The following is a 13,806-nucleotide window of genomic DNA, read 5'->3' on the forward strand; positions in this document are numbered from 1 at the left end:
TTTACTCTCATCACATTCCACTAAAGGAAGGAATAAAATGCACACTCATTTTGGTATGAAAACCTATCTTACAATACAGGAAAGTGGGGGATAAGGGGATAAGCAGGGTGGGGGGGGGATGATGGAAGGGAGGGCATGGGGAGGAGGGAGCAATTTGAGGTCAACACTCATGGGGACAGACAGGATCAAAAGAGATAATAGAAGTAAGGAGGGGCAGGATAGGATGGAGGGAAATACAGTTAGTCTTTCACAACACAGCTATTATGGAAGTCATTTGCAAAACTACACAGATTTGGCTTACATTGAATTGCTTGCCTTCCAAAGGGAAGGGGTGGGGAAGGAGGGATGAAGAGAAGTTGGAACTCAAAGTTTTAGGAACAACTGTAGAGTACTGTTCTTGCCACTACGAAATAAGAAATACAGGTAAAGGGGTATAGAAAGTTATTTGGCCCTACAGGACAAAAGAGAAGATGGAGACAAGGGCAGAGAGGGATGACAGAAGAGAGAGCAGATTGGTGATAGGGGCAATTAGAATGCTCAGTGTTTTGGAGGGGAGGGATCAAATGGGCAGAAAATTTGGAACCCAAATTTTGTGAAAATGAGTGTTAAAAGTTAAATAAATTAAAAAAATCATCAAAAAAAACGGACTATATAGGTACATTTTGTTCTTCCCATTGGAATGTTAGTTCCTAATGGACAACTACTATCCTTTTTCCTCTTTATTATTCCAGAGTTTAGCACAGTTCCTGGTACATAATAGGCACTTAATAAATGCTTAATTGATTCATTCATTCGTTTAACTACTTATGGCATGCAGAGTATTATTTTAGGCACCAGGAAAGATGCAAACTTTCTTCATAAAGCATGTAGTTAAGAAGTAGTAGGTCACATTGCCATAGAACTTTAAGTTTTTAGAAAGAGATTTGGCATTCTACCCAGTAAAAACATGATAGGTGCATGTTATTTCAATGAGCTATATTACTACTAGGCTAGTATTCCAAAAGATTACCCCTGAAGTCAGGAGGGCCTGAGTTCAAATCTGACTTCAGACACTTACTAGCTGTGTGACCTTGGACTGGTCACTTAACCCTAACTTTCTCACCAAAAAACCTAAAAGAAACAGATAGAAAATATTTAGAGTACCTTTATTGTGGTACTCTTAAAGGGATGCCTAACTTTTGGGGATTGGCTGAAACAATTGCAGTATAAAAACACAAGGAAATACTATTGTGCTATAAGAAAAGAAGAAAGAGATTTGAAAGATTCATATAAACTGATACAGAGTAAAGTGAAGAAAGCCAAAAGAATATTTATATAGTAAGTCAAATGATAAAAATAAACTCCTCTAAAGATCAATATAAACTGTGAAAGAATGAAATGAGCAGAATCAGGTAAACAATTTACCAATAACAACCCTGCAAATACCAACAACTTTGAAAGTTGTAAGAACTCAAAGAAATGCAATGACCACCCATGACTCTACAGGACCTATGATGAACAAATGGATGAACCAATCAATCAATAAACATTCAGCTCCTACCATGTGCTAGAATGAATGATATTTTTTGAACATGTCCAGTAAGGGAATTTGTTTGGTTTGATTGTACTTTTGCTACATGGAATTTGGCTTCTTTTTTTTTCTTCCTTGTTTTTCTCTTTTTGTATTTCTAGTGCTTAGCACAATTTCTGGAACACAACAGACCCTTAATAAATGTTTAGTAAATGACTGATTGAGATAAAAGAGAAGAGGAAGAAAAAAATAGATTCTTGGTCATTAAAAGAATAAAATTTAATTTTAAAAGGGCCTACAAAGAGCTTCAAACGTACTATATGATTTTTATCCTTACAACAACCAAAGGAGGTTGTTGCTATCATCATTCCCCATTTTATTCACAAGAAAACCGAGGCTAATGACTTTCCAGGGTGTCGCAGTTAAGAAGTGTCTAAGGTAATGTTTGAACTCAGTTTTTCTGAGTCCAAGTTTAGTGCTTTCTACACTATGCCATAAATGCATTACAGAATTACAAAACAGAACTTCTTAAAGGGTCCTAGTTTCCCACTAAACTATGATTATTTGGGATCAAGGATCAAATGCATCTTTTCATTGAATTCCTGTTGATGCTTAGCTGTGTTTTACGCATAGTGTTCTATAAATGATTTTTTAAATTAAACGAAAGATGGCCCAGGATCACATATTTAGCTTAGATTGGTTCAGTCGTAAAGCATATATGAGTCAAACATTTTTTGGAAATATGCATTACATTATGATTTACCACATCTTCAGCATAGAGAATCAAGGTTCATCATTCATTCTATATGCTCTTTCAAATATCAAAGAATGACTCCAGTACACACACACGCACACGCACACACACGTGCGTGCACACACATACACACACAGACTCCCTCCTCCCCTCTATCCCTTCCCTTCTATGAGGAATTCAGGGGTGTATGTGGATAAGAATTCAGTGCTCAGCTAATTCCTGACATATAGTAGGTGCTCAATAAATGCTCATTGAATAAGAACCCAAAATAACAACTTGATGAATTATTAAAAGAAAAATCCATTTCCTAATCCCTAACATGCTCATTTAGAACCCTTTCCCAATCACCCAACACACTCCTGGCAGCAAGGCGACCCCTGTGCTTTCAAAACAAGTGAACTCTGCACCACAACCCCCCTGCCTTCTTTCAATACCTCAGACATCCAATTGACAGAATTTTTTCAGGCTTTAAAGAAAATGTTGTTAGCATTCTGAGCTGCAACAGAGCTAGATCAGAAACAGAAGAAATGAGAACTCAGGGGTAAGTTGTGCTTAAGTCTGTGGAAAAGTGGCCAGTGTCAGAGAGCACCAGTTCTGAACTCCCAGAAGTCACTTGGTGCAGAGAACAAGACTAGTGAACCATGAATTGTCTAGCATGGGAAGAAGCTAGGACTTTCTGAGATCCAACCACCAGTGAAACTTCCATCAAAAGGAAAGGAGTCCAAAAATGAACAATAGAGGAAAATAAGGTAGGGGGAGAGAAATGACCAAATATCTCAGGAGGAAAGAAAAATGCACTTAAAGTATTTTTATCATAAGCAGATAAAACAACAAAAAAAGATAATTAACAGCAGGGGGAAATCTACCTTCCAGATCAGGTAAAAGAGTGCAGTCATATATAAATGAGTATTACATAAAAAACAAAAATGAAAGTGAATCAAAACTTGATAAACCAGGGGACCCTGTGGATTCCCTAGAGACTATGGGATCACAACAAGATGTTCCTAAATAGTCTAAGAGAGAAATGTGAATTTTAAAAGAATATTTCATGGTCATCACTGTGGAAAAAATTGGTAGAATAAAAAAGCTTGAATCATTAGCAAATCTCACCAAAGAAACAAAAAAGAAGATAATTGATTGGAAATGCTAATACATGGATATAAAGAACAATTTGACAAAAAAAAGAAGCAAAAATAATTACCTGAAAATGCAGTATGATCTCAGTACAAGCAAACTTATTGATCTTGAGGCCAGGATGCATGGAAATAAATTAAGGATTATAGGTCTCCCAACAAGTGTTAGTAATAGGGTGAAATACAATGAAAAGTCATGAATGATTTAAGATTGAGAAAGGAGGTGACTGAAGGAGCAATAGTATCCTCAAGAGAAATAGTGAAGTGTGAAAAATGGATATAGAGAATGGTAGAGGGAGGGTAATAAAATTAGTTCTGTTTTGAACATAAGTGTGAAATGCCTGCACAACCATGAGGCAATGAAATCCAGTAACAGTTGGTAATGTAACACCAGAGTTCTGGAGAAACTAGGATTAGATAAAAAGACATGAAAATCATTTCTGTAGAGAAAATAAATGAACCTATGAGAGCGGATGAGATGACCAAAGAAGAGAGAACAGAGCTTATAGAGAAGGGTTAGAGCACAGACTCATGAGATGCCAAACAAAGGCATTAGGTCATAAATCCTTTCTGACTCAATTTCCGTAATATCATCTTGATATTTTACTAAGTGGAAACTAAGTAGCACTAAATAAAATAAAAGGCAATTATGTATTTAAAAGCAAGAGACTTAAGATGGAGGATAATAAAATATCAGTGATGATTCATTACTTCCTGTGATCAAAGAGCATTTTCCCAACACTTATTTGCATAATATCCTTCCTGTTTCTTCATCTGAAATAAACACTGCTTTGTATTTCAGTTAAAATTATAGAATTGTGGAGCTGAAAAAATCCATGGGGAAAGAGAATTGGTGATTGGACCAATTAATAAGGCCCAAAGGAAAGAACACTAAAGGAGAAAAAGGGAATGGTTGAAATTGGAATCTGAGAGAGTAGAAGGGATGTTGTGCCAAGAAAAACCAAAGCTCACATAGTAAGCAAATCAAAAAAGTATAGGCAGGAGGCACAAAATTAGACAGCAGAAATCGAAATCTAGGAATGCCAGCATGGAGTCAGGAAGAACATATTTGTCTAATTCAACCTCTCTGCCTAGAACAAGAGGCTGGGTTGGTTCTGGATACAATTCGTCTTCCTTGAGCTTTAACTCAGAAATTAAAGCTGAGGCTTGGTAATGTAGTATGGTAACACATTAATGCTACCAATGTGTTGCATTAATCAATTATCTAATCAATCAGCATTTATTAAGTACCTTCAATGCACTGGGCATTCTATGGGAGTTGGGGATAGACAAGACATACAAAGAATATTAAAAAAAAAACACAAATTAATATATTAAAGTATAACAATAGTCGTAATAATAATAGCTAGCATTTACATAGTGCCTACTATGGGCCACTCTCTTTCCTAACTACTTTACAAATATTATCTCATTTGATCCTCCCAATAACTTTGGGAGGTAGGTACTATTATTGTCTCCATGTTGTAGTCAAAAGCCTTAGGCAGACAGAGGGTAGGCTGGATTTAAAGCCAGATCTTTCTGACTTCAGTCCTGGTACTCTTTCCATCATACCCCCCAGGTAAATACAAATTAGCTTCAGAAGGAATGCACAAGTAATTTAGACAATCATAGAAAGCTTCATGTAGAAGGTGATATTTGAACAACTTCTTGAAAAATGTTCAGGATGCTAAGAAATGGGGGTGATAAGCGATTTCATTCAGATGATGGGGGATAGCCAGTGCAGAGGCACAGAGATGAGCATGAGTGTTACATGTCAGCTCTCATATATTATTGTCACATCTACAGTTCTTCTAGTCTATTAAGTTCTAGAGGCACTCAAATTACCTCAAAGGAAATGAGATGCAAAAATTTAGAGAACCCACTCCAAATATTCACATGGACTATTTCTGAATATTCCAAGCTCCTATTGGTCTGATCAGCCACAATCAGACACACTGTAATTTGACTCTAGTGTGATGATGTCATTTTGGTCCTCTTCAAGAATGAAGGACAACAACCAAAGGTAGCTCTCTCATCTACATCTCTCTGCTCATTCGTAATAAGCAATAATTTAATACTGAATGAGATCAATGTGAAACTGTCATGATATAGTCACAACAAAGAAAGACATTTAGCTCATGATCTTGAAACAGAGTCATTGTAAGTGTTATGCTGCACCAGCTGAAAGGTGGAGAAGGTCAATACCATTATATCTGGCAGTTTTTTAAAGGTATTACATATATTATCTACGTTTTACCAAAAATGAAATTGTGGCTTATATTGATTGAATTACTTGTTCATGATCACAAAGTTAGTTGGTCGAAGTAGGATTTAGACTCAGATTTTTCTTACTCTGAGTTCACCACTCTACTACACAAATATAAATTATCAGATAGACTTCATTTTTATATTTATATATTTTATTTTTATTTACTAAATAAGAATGAATTTTTTTTATTTCCATCTTTCTTTCTCAATAGGGGGAGAGAAAAGCAAAACTCTTTAAAACAATATACACAGTCAATCAGAACAAATTTCTATATAGATCATGCCCAAAACTGTATCTCATTCTGCATTTTGAGTCTATTAGCTTTGTATCAGGAAGCAGGTAAACAGTCTTTATCATCAATCCTATGGAATTACAGTTGGTCATTGCACTGACCAGAGTTCTTGGATTTTTCAAAGTTGTTTGGCTAAACAATACTGTTTTTGTACAAGTTTTTTTGCTGATTCTGCATACTTTGCTCTGTATCAGTTTATACATTCTTGCTAGGTTTCTCTGAAACTACCCATTCATTTCTTTTAGCACAATAGTTATATCACATAATTTGTTCAGTTAATTACCAATTGTTGGGCACCTCCTTAGTTTCCAGCTCTTTACCACCACAAAATGGACTGTTTTAAATATTTCTGTAGATGTGTCATTTTTCTCTTTTGTTGATCTGTGGGATACTGTAATGGTAATATAAATGGGAAAATCACTCCCATTCGTTAATAGGTTCATGTGACCTGCTTAAGTGACATGGAACCCTAAGTCATATGAGTTGGAGTCACATGAAGCCTGTTCTGGGAGGAGTTTGTTGAAGGAGTGGAGCAGGAAGGGTGAAACAGGAAGAGGCACAGCTAGAGCAGAGCTGAGAGGAAATTTGGTCATGAGGCTAGGTAGAGCTAGTAATGATGCAGGCAAGCAGACAGTTGGCTAGTGTGAGTGAAAGAGCTTGTTTGTGATTTTGTTTGGGGCAGTCTGTTTGTGGTTTGTCTGATGGAGCTGGCTTGTGGGAAGCCTGATAGGAGACAGGTTTGGGGATGGTGTTGTCGTCTGCATTGCTATTGTGTATAGATTATGATGGATTTGGCTTTCTGGTATCTGAATAAATGTTTTGGTTCTGTCTTCCATGTAGAGGGTCTGTTGTATTTTGTGATTCAGAATTGCACTGGGATTTTCATGGCTACTATAGACTATGTGAATATTGCATTGGTGCCACAGATACAGACTTTATAGCAATATAACAGGATCAAATGGTATACATACAATTTAGCAACTTTTGGGATATAGCTAAAAATTGCTTTCCAGAATGACTATATCAATTCCTAGCTTCATCATCATTGCATTAATGCACTAGTTTTCCTAAAGTCTCTCCAGTATGTATATTCTGGATGGCAAAGGAGCTTAGATTACAACCAAGAATCAACTATCCAGCAAAATTGAGCATAATCTTTCAGGGGAAAAGATGTACATTCAATAATGTAGTGGACTTTCAATCATACCTAATAAAAAATAGAAATGACAGATAATTCAATCCTCAAATAAAAGACACAAGAGAAGAATATAATGGTAAATAGGAAAGAAAAAGAAAAATATTCAATAAGACAAAATTATTTGCATCCCAACACAGGAAGATGATACTTGTAAATCTTGAGAACTATACCTTTATTATGGCACTTAAAAGGGGTATGTACATAGACAGAGGGTGTGGGAATAAGTTGAATTTGATATTATGATAAAAACAATTAATTAAGAAGTGAGAAAAAAGGATTGTATGGGGAGAAGAGGAAAAGAGGAGGCAGAATAAGGTAAATTACATCACATGAAGATGCATAAAGACCTATTACAGTAGGAAGAAAGAAGGGAGAAGGAGTAAGCATTGTTTGAAACTTACTACCATCAGATTTGGCTCAAAGAAAGAATAACTGTAGCACCAATGCAATACTCATAGCTCCTACTGTGACTGTGAATATCCCAGGACAATTATGAATTGTGAAATAACACAGACTCTCCACATGGAAGGCAGAACCAAAACATTTATTTAGACACCAGAAAGCCAAATCCATCATAGTAACAAAAATCTATACACAATGACAATGCAGAGAGCAACACCATCCCCAAGCCTTCCCCTTGCTAGGCTTCCCATAAAGCAGCTCCACTGAACAAATCACAAGCAGATCCTCTTAAACAAAATCACAAACAATCACAAAATCACTAACACTAACCAGAAGCCTTCATCGTTTCTAGCTCTGACTGCTCTCAAGACTAACTTCCTCTCTGCTCTTCTCAAGCTCCAACTCTTCCTGTTCTACCCATTTGGCAAACCCCTCCCACCACAGGCTCTATGTGACTCAGACTCATGCAACTCAGGCTTCCATTCGATCCAGGCGGGTTACATGGGTCTATTAATGAATATGAAAGATTTTCCATTTAAATTGTGATTACAATAACATACATATTCAGTTGGCTATAGATATATAACTATATATATACGTATATATATATACATATATATATACGTATATATATATATATATATATATATATATATATATACGTATATATATATAGTTATACATACTTCCCTTCTATAGGGCAGTAGGAGGGGAAAGGGGAAACAAAAGGAAAGAGGGCTGATGGAAGGGAGAGGAGATTAAGGGAGACAGTGGTCAGAAGCAAAACACTGCTGACAATGTCACCAAGTCTACCACAGACAATGATGTAATATCACTGCTAAATATATACACACCATGTGATACAGCATGCAGATTCTAAGAGGAGAAGTTGAGTGAGCTACAGGAAGAGATAGACAACAAAACTATACTAGTGGGGGACCTCAACCTTCCCCTCTCAGAAATGTATAAATCTCACCACAAAGTAAAGAAGAAAGAAGTTAAGGAGGTGAATAGAATTTTAGAAAAGTTAGATATGGTAGACCTCTGGAGAAAACTGAATTGTGATAAAAAGGAGTATACCTTAACTTATCATGTACTAGGATATAAACACCTCACAATCCAATGCAGAAATGGAGAAATATTAAATGTGTCCTTTTCACATCATGATGCAATAAAAATTACATGTAATAAAGGACCACAGAAAGATAGACTAAAAATTAATTGGAAAATAAATAATCTAATCTTAAAGACTGAGTGTGTCAAACTACAAATCATACAAACAGTCAATAACTTCACCCAAGGAAATGACAATAATGAGACACATACCAAAGCTACAGGATGGAGCAAAAGTGGTTTTAGGGTAAGTTTTATATCTCTAAATGTTTACATGAATAAAATAGAGAAAGAAGAGATCAGTGAATTGGGCATGCAACTAAAAAAACTAGAAAAAGAACAAATTGAAAATCCCCAATTAAATATCAAATTATAAATTATGCCAATCAAAGAAGTGATTAAAAATTGACATTAAGAAAACTATTGAACTAATAAATAAAATGAAGACCTGGCTTTGTGAAAAATCCCAATAAAATAAAATTTTGGTTAATTTGATTTAAAAATGAAAGAAGAAAATGAAATTGCCAATATCAAAACTGAAAAAGGTAAATTTATTGCCAACGATGAGAAAATTAAAACAATAATTGGAAGCTATTTTGTTTAATGGTATGCCAATAAATCTAAGAATATAAGTGAAATGGATGAATATTGACAAAAAATATAAATTGCCCAAATTAGCAGAAGAGGAAATAAAATTTTTAAATAGCCCCATTTCAGAAAAAAAGAAATTGAACAAGCCATCAATGAACTCCCTAAGAAAAAAACCACCAGGGCCATATGGATTTACAAGTGAATTATACTAAATATTTAAAGAAAAATTAATTCCCCTACTATATAAACTATTTGTAAAAAAAAACAAAAAAAAAAGCAAAAAAAAAAAGGATAATAGGAGTCCTACTAAATTATTTTTATGATGCAGATATGGTACTGATACCTAAACCAGGAAGAGCCAAAACAGTGAAAGAAAATTATAGACCAATTTCCCTAATGCACATAGTTGCAAAAAAACTTAAAATATTAGCAAAGAGATTATAGCAACTCCTTATGAAGATACGACAAGGTAGAATTTAAACCAGGAATGCAGAGCTAGTTCAATACTAGGAAAACTATCAGCATAATTGACCATATCAGCAACAAAACAAACAGAAACGATATGTTTATCTTAATAGATGCAGAAAAAGTTTTAGACAAAATGCATCAAAAATTCCTATGAAAAACGCAGGAGAGGTGTAGCCAAGATGGCAGAGTAAAAGCAGGAACTCTTTTGAACTTTCCCCTAAATCCCTCCAAATACCTGTAAAAAATAACTCTAAACAAATTCTGGGGCAGAAGAACCCACAAAGTGACAGATTGAAACAAATTTCCAGTCAAAGCCAACCTGGAAAATCTACAATCCACTACTCTGAGAGAGGAGCACAGCCCAGCATGGGCACCTATACAAACCAGGACCCCACAAACCTGGAGCAGCCTTCAGTGGACTGAATCACTGGAAGCTGTGGCAGGTCCAAACTTCTCAACTCACAAATGTCAAAGACAACTTAAAAGGTCAGTAGGAAAGGTTTGTTACACCTGTGTGAGAGATGAGTGTAGTCTGGCCCCAATCACAGGGTGGCAGTGGTGGTGGCAGTGAAATCCTCAGCTGCTTCCTGAAGTTCTTGGCCCATATACAGTGGGGGGGATTGAACAATTGATCGGTGTAGGATTGTAGGGATCTCTTTGCTGGCATGGAGGCAGGATTTTCCTTCTTTGTATGTGCTTGGATCTGGGTCACAATCCTGGGTAGAGATCCTGGGGTGAGGAGGATTGTTGGTGTGGCAGAACTTGTATTAGCAGTGGAGAGAGAATCCTCCTTACAGTTCCAAGGCATAAAAGTGTGCTTGTGGTTACTCTCAGACCATATTGTAGACCAGGAGAGGATTAAATATCTCTCCTTTGATCATACCACGTTGGAAGAACTGAAAATTTACAGATCCCTAGAAGTATCTCTGAAAATAGCTACAGAAAACTCATGAAAACAGAGCCCTACCTTAACAAAAAGATAAATAATCAAGTAATTGACTGGGAAAATAACCAAACAATGGTCAAAAAAAAAAAAACCTCAGACTATAGAATCTTTGGTGACAAAGAAGATCAAAACACACAACCAGAAGACAACAAAGTCAAAACTCCAAAGACTCCAAAAAAATATGAATTGGCCTAAGGCCATAGACGAGCTCACAAAAGGTTTTGAAAATCAAGTAAGGGAAGTAGAAGAAAAATTGGGAAGAGAAATGAGGGTAATGCAAAAAAAAATCGTGAAAAATGAGTCAACAGCTTGCTAAAGAAGAACCAAAAATACTGAAAAAAGTAACATCTTAAAAAAATAGACTCATCAAAATGGTAAAATAGGTCCAAGAACCCAATGAGGAGAAGAATGCCTTAAAAAGTAGAATGGGCCAAATGGAAAAAGAGGTCCAAAAACTCATTGAAGAAAATAATTCCTTAAAAAATAAAGTAGAGCAAATGTAAGGTAGCGACTATATCAGAAATCAAGAAATTATAAAACAAAACCAAAAGAATGAAAAAATAGAAGACAATATGAAATATCAGGTGACCTGGAAAATAGATCCAGGAGAGATAATTTAAAGCATATTGGTCCACCTGAAAGCCATGATCAAAAAAAAAGTCTAGAAATCATCTTTCAAGAAATTATCAAGAAAAATTGACCTGATATTATAGGGAAATAGAAATTAAGGGAGTTCACTGTCCCCCATCTAAAAGAGATCCCAGAAGGAGCAGAGCCAAGATGGTGGAGTGAAAGCAGGATGGACCTGAGTTCATCTACAAACTCCTTCAGGTACCTCTGAAACATGAATCTGAACAAATTTTAGAGTGACAGAATCCACTAGGATACAGAGTGTGGAAGATTTTCAGCCCAGGACAACCCAGAAGGTGGAAGGGAACAATCTTCTACATGTGCCTGAGGGAGCATGCAGGCTACACCAGTGGAGACTCAGCCATAGCAGAGCAGAAACAGCCCTGGGCAGACTGAATCAGAAGTGGCAGTGTGGATTCTAAAAACTCTTAGCACGGGATGGGAGTCCAGCAGAACTGACTGGGAGAGAAGCACAGGGCCCATGGTAGCAGCAGCAACCACTCTTCAGGCTATTTGTTCACAAACTAAATATTTGAAAATCACCTACCTGAACTTCTGGGAGATAAGATAGTGGAGTAAACTCTAAGTGCCCTCAACCTCCCCTTGTTGAACTTAAAAAATTCAGAGAATATTTTCCCAGGAAAAACCCTAGAATAGTGGAGCTGGTAGAAGGGTAACAATAGTCTTTCAGCTCAGCAGGATAGGAAGATCAATGGGAAGAGTGTCTCATGCTGTGGCTGAAGGGGTCGAGTGTAAGACCAGGGGCATCCCAGCAAGCCTCAACTCAGTGGATCAGGAAGAGGTCATGTGACCCAAGGGGGAAGGAAGTGGTAAGAGCCAAAACCAGGACACCAGGTGTGCCTTGGCACAGTCAGGGGAATTGGACAGCCACCAGGGAAGACTGGGGTTCACCAGCCACTGAGCTTGTCTGTGCTCTACCTCAACCCTAGGTGAAGAGGAGACCTCCTGTGACCAGACTACTCCTCCCTCACACTTCACTCTCTGAACTTCAGTGGACCCCTGGGGAAACTCAGAAAGATTTCACCTGGCCTGACCTTGGCACACATCAGCCAGCTCAATACCAAGTAAGCTGTAGCATCATATAGCTTCTAGCTGAAAGAATCAGAGGTCACAACACACATAACTAACAAACAGGCCTCTAACTCCCAGCACAAGAAACATGGAACAGTGTCCTCTGTGTCCCAGAAGCAGAGATCCACTCTAAAAGCCAGAAAAAAGGCAATTACCATGCGTAAGAAGCAAATGAGAAAAGCAAAGACCATAGGATCTTACTATGGGAAAAGGGAAGATGAAAATATGAATTCAGAAGAGGACAGCACTGGCAACTTAACCACATTTAACTCTTCAAAAGGGAATATGAATTGGTCTCAAACCCAAAAAGCATTCTTGGAAAAGCTCAAGAAGGATTTTAAAAGACAAATTAGAGTGGTTAAAAGAAAAATAGATGAGTGATTTTAACAATACAATCGACAAAAGGAAAAAAAAGAATTCACTGAAGAGAACAATTTCTTAAAAAGTATAATTGGCCAAATAGATAAGGAGGTACAAAAATCTAACTGGAAAAATTGGACAAACAGGAAAGGAGGCACAAAAGATAACTGAAGAAAACAATTTACAAAAAATTAGAATTGGGCAAGTAAAAGCTAATGACTCTATGAGACATCAAGAATCAGCCAAATAAAATCTAAAGAATGAAAAAATAGAAGAAAATGTAAAATATCTCATTGGAAAAACAACTGACCTGAAAAATAGATCCAGGAGAGAAGAATTATTAGTCTACCTGAAAACCATGATGGAAAAAAAAGAAGCTGGACAATATCTTCCAAGAAATCATGAAGGAAAATAGCACTGAGGTTTTACATCCAGAGGACAAAATAGTCTTAGAAAGAATCCACTGATCACCTCCTAAAAGATATCACAAATTGAAAATGTCAAGGAATATTGTTGCCAAATCCCAGAACTATCAGGTCAAAGAGAAAATACTGCAAGCAACCAAAAAAAAAATTCAAATATCAAGGAACTACAGTCGGTATCACACAGGACCTTGCAGCTTCTGCATTAAAAGATCATAGGGATTGAAAATGATATTCCGTAAGACAAAGGAGCTTGGACTACAACCAAGGATCAATTAACCCACAAAATTTTTCAGTCAAGGAGATGGACCTTCAATGACATAAGCAATACCCAGATCTTCCTGATGAAATAGCCAGGGATCAACAGAAAATTTGATCTTCAAATACAAGACTCAAGAGAGGCATGAAAAGGCAAACATGGAAAAAAAGAAAAAAAAATACTTGTTATTCAATATAGGCAAACTATTTACATCCTTATATGGGAGGATGATAATTGTTCATCTTGAGAATTGTACATTTATTATGACATTTAAGAGGGATATATATGGATAGAGGGAGTAGGTATAATTTAACTGATATGATGAAAAAAATGTAATTACAGGGTGAGAAGGGATTATAATGGGAGA

This window comes from Notamacropus eugenii, chromosome 6 (assembly GCF_028372415.1).
Source record: "Notamacropus eugenii isolate mMacEug1 chromosome 6, mMacEug1.pri_v2, whole genome shotgun sequence".
Taxonomy (NCBI): Eukaryota; Metazoa; Chordata; class Mammalia; order Diprotodontia; family Macropodidae; genus Notamacropus; species Notamacropus eugenii.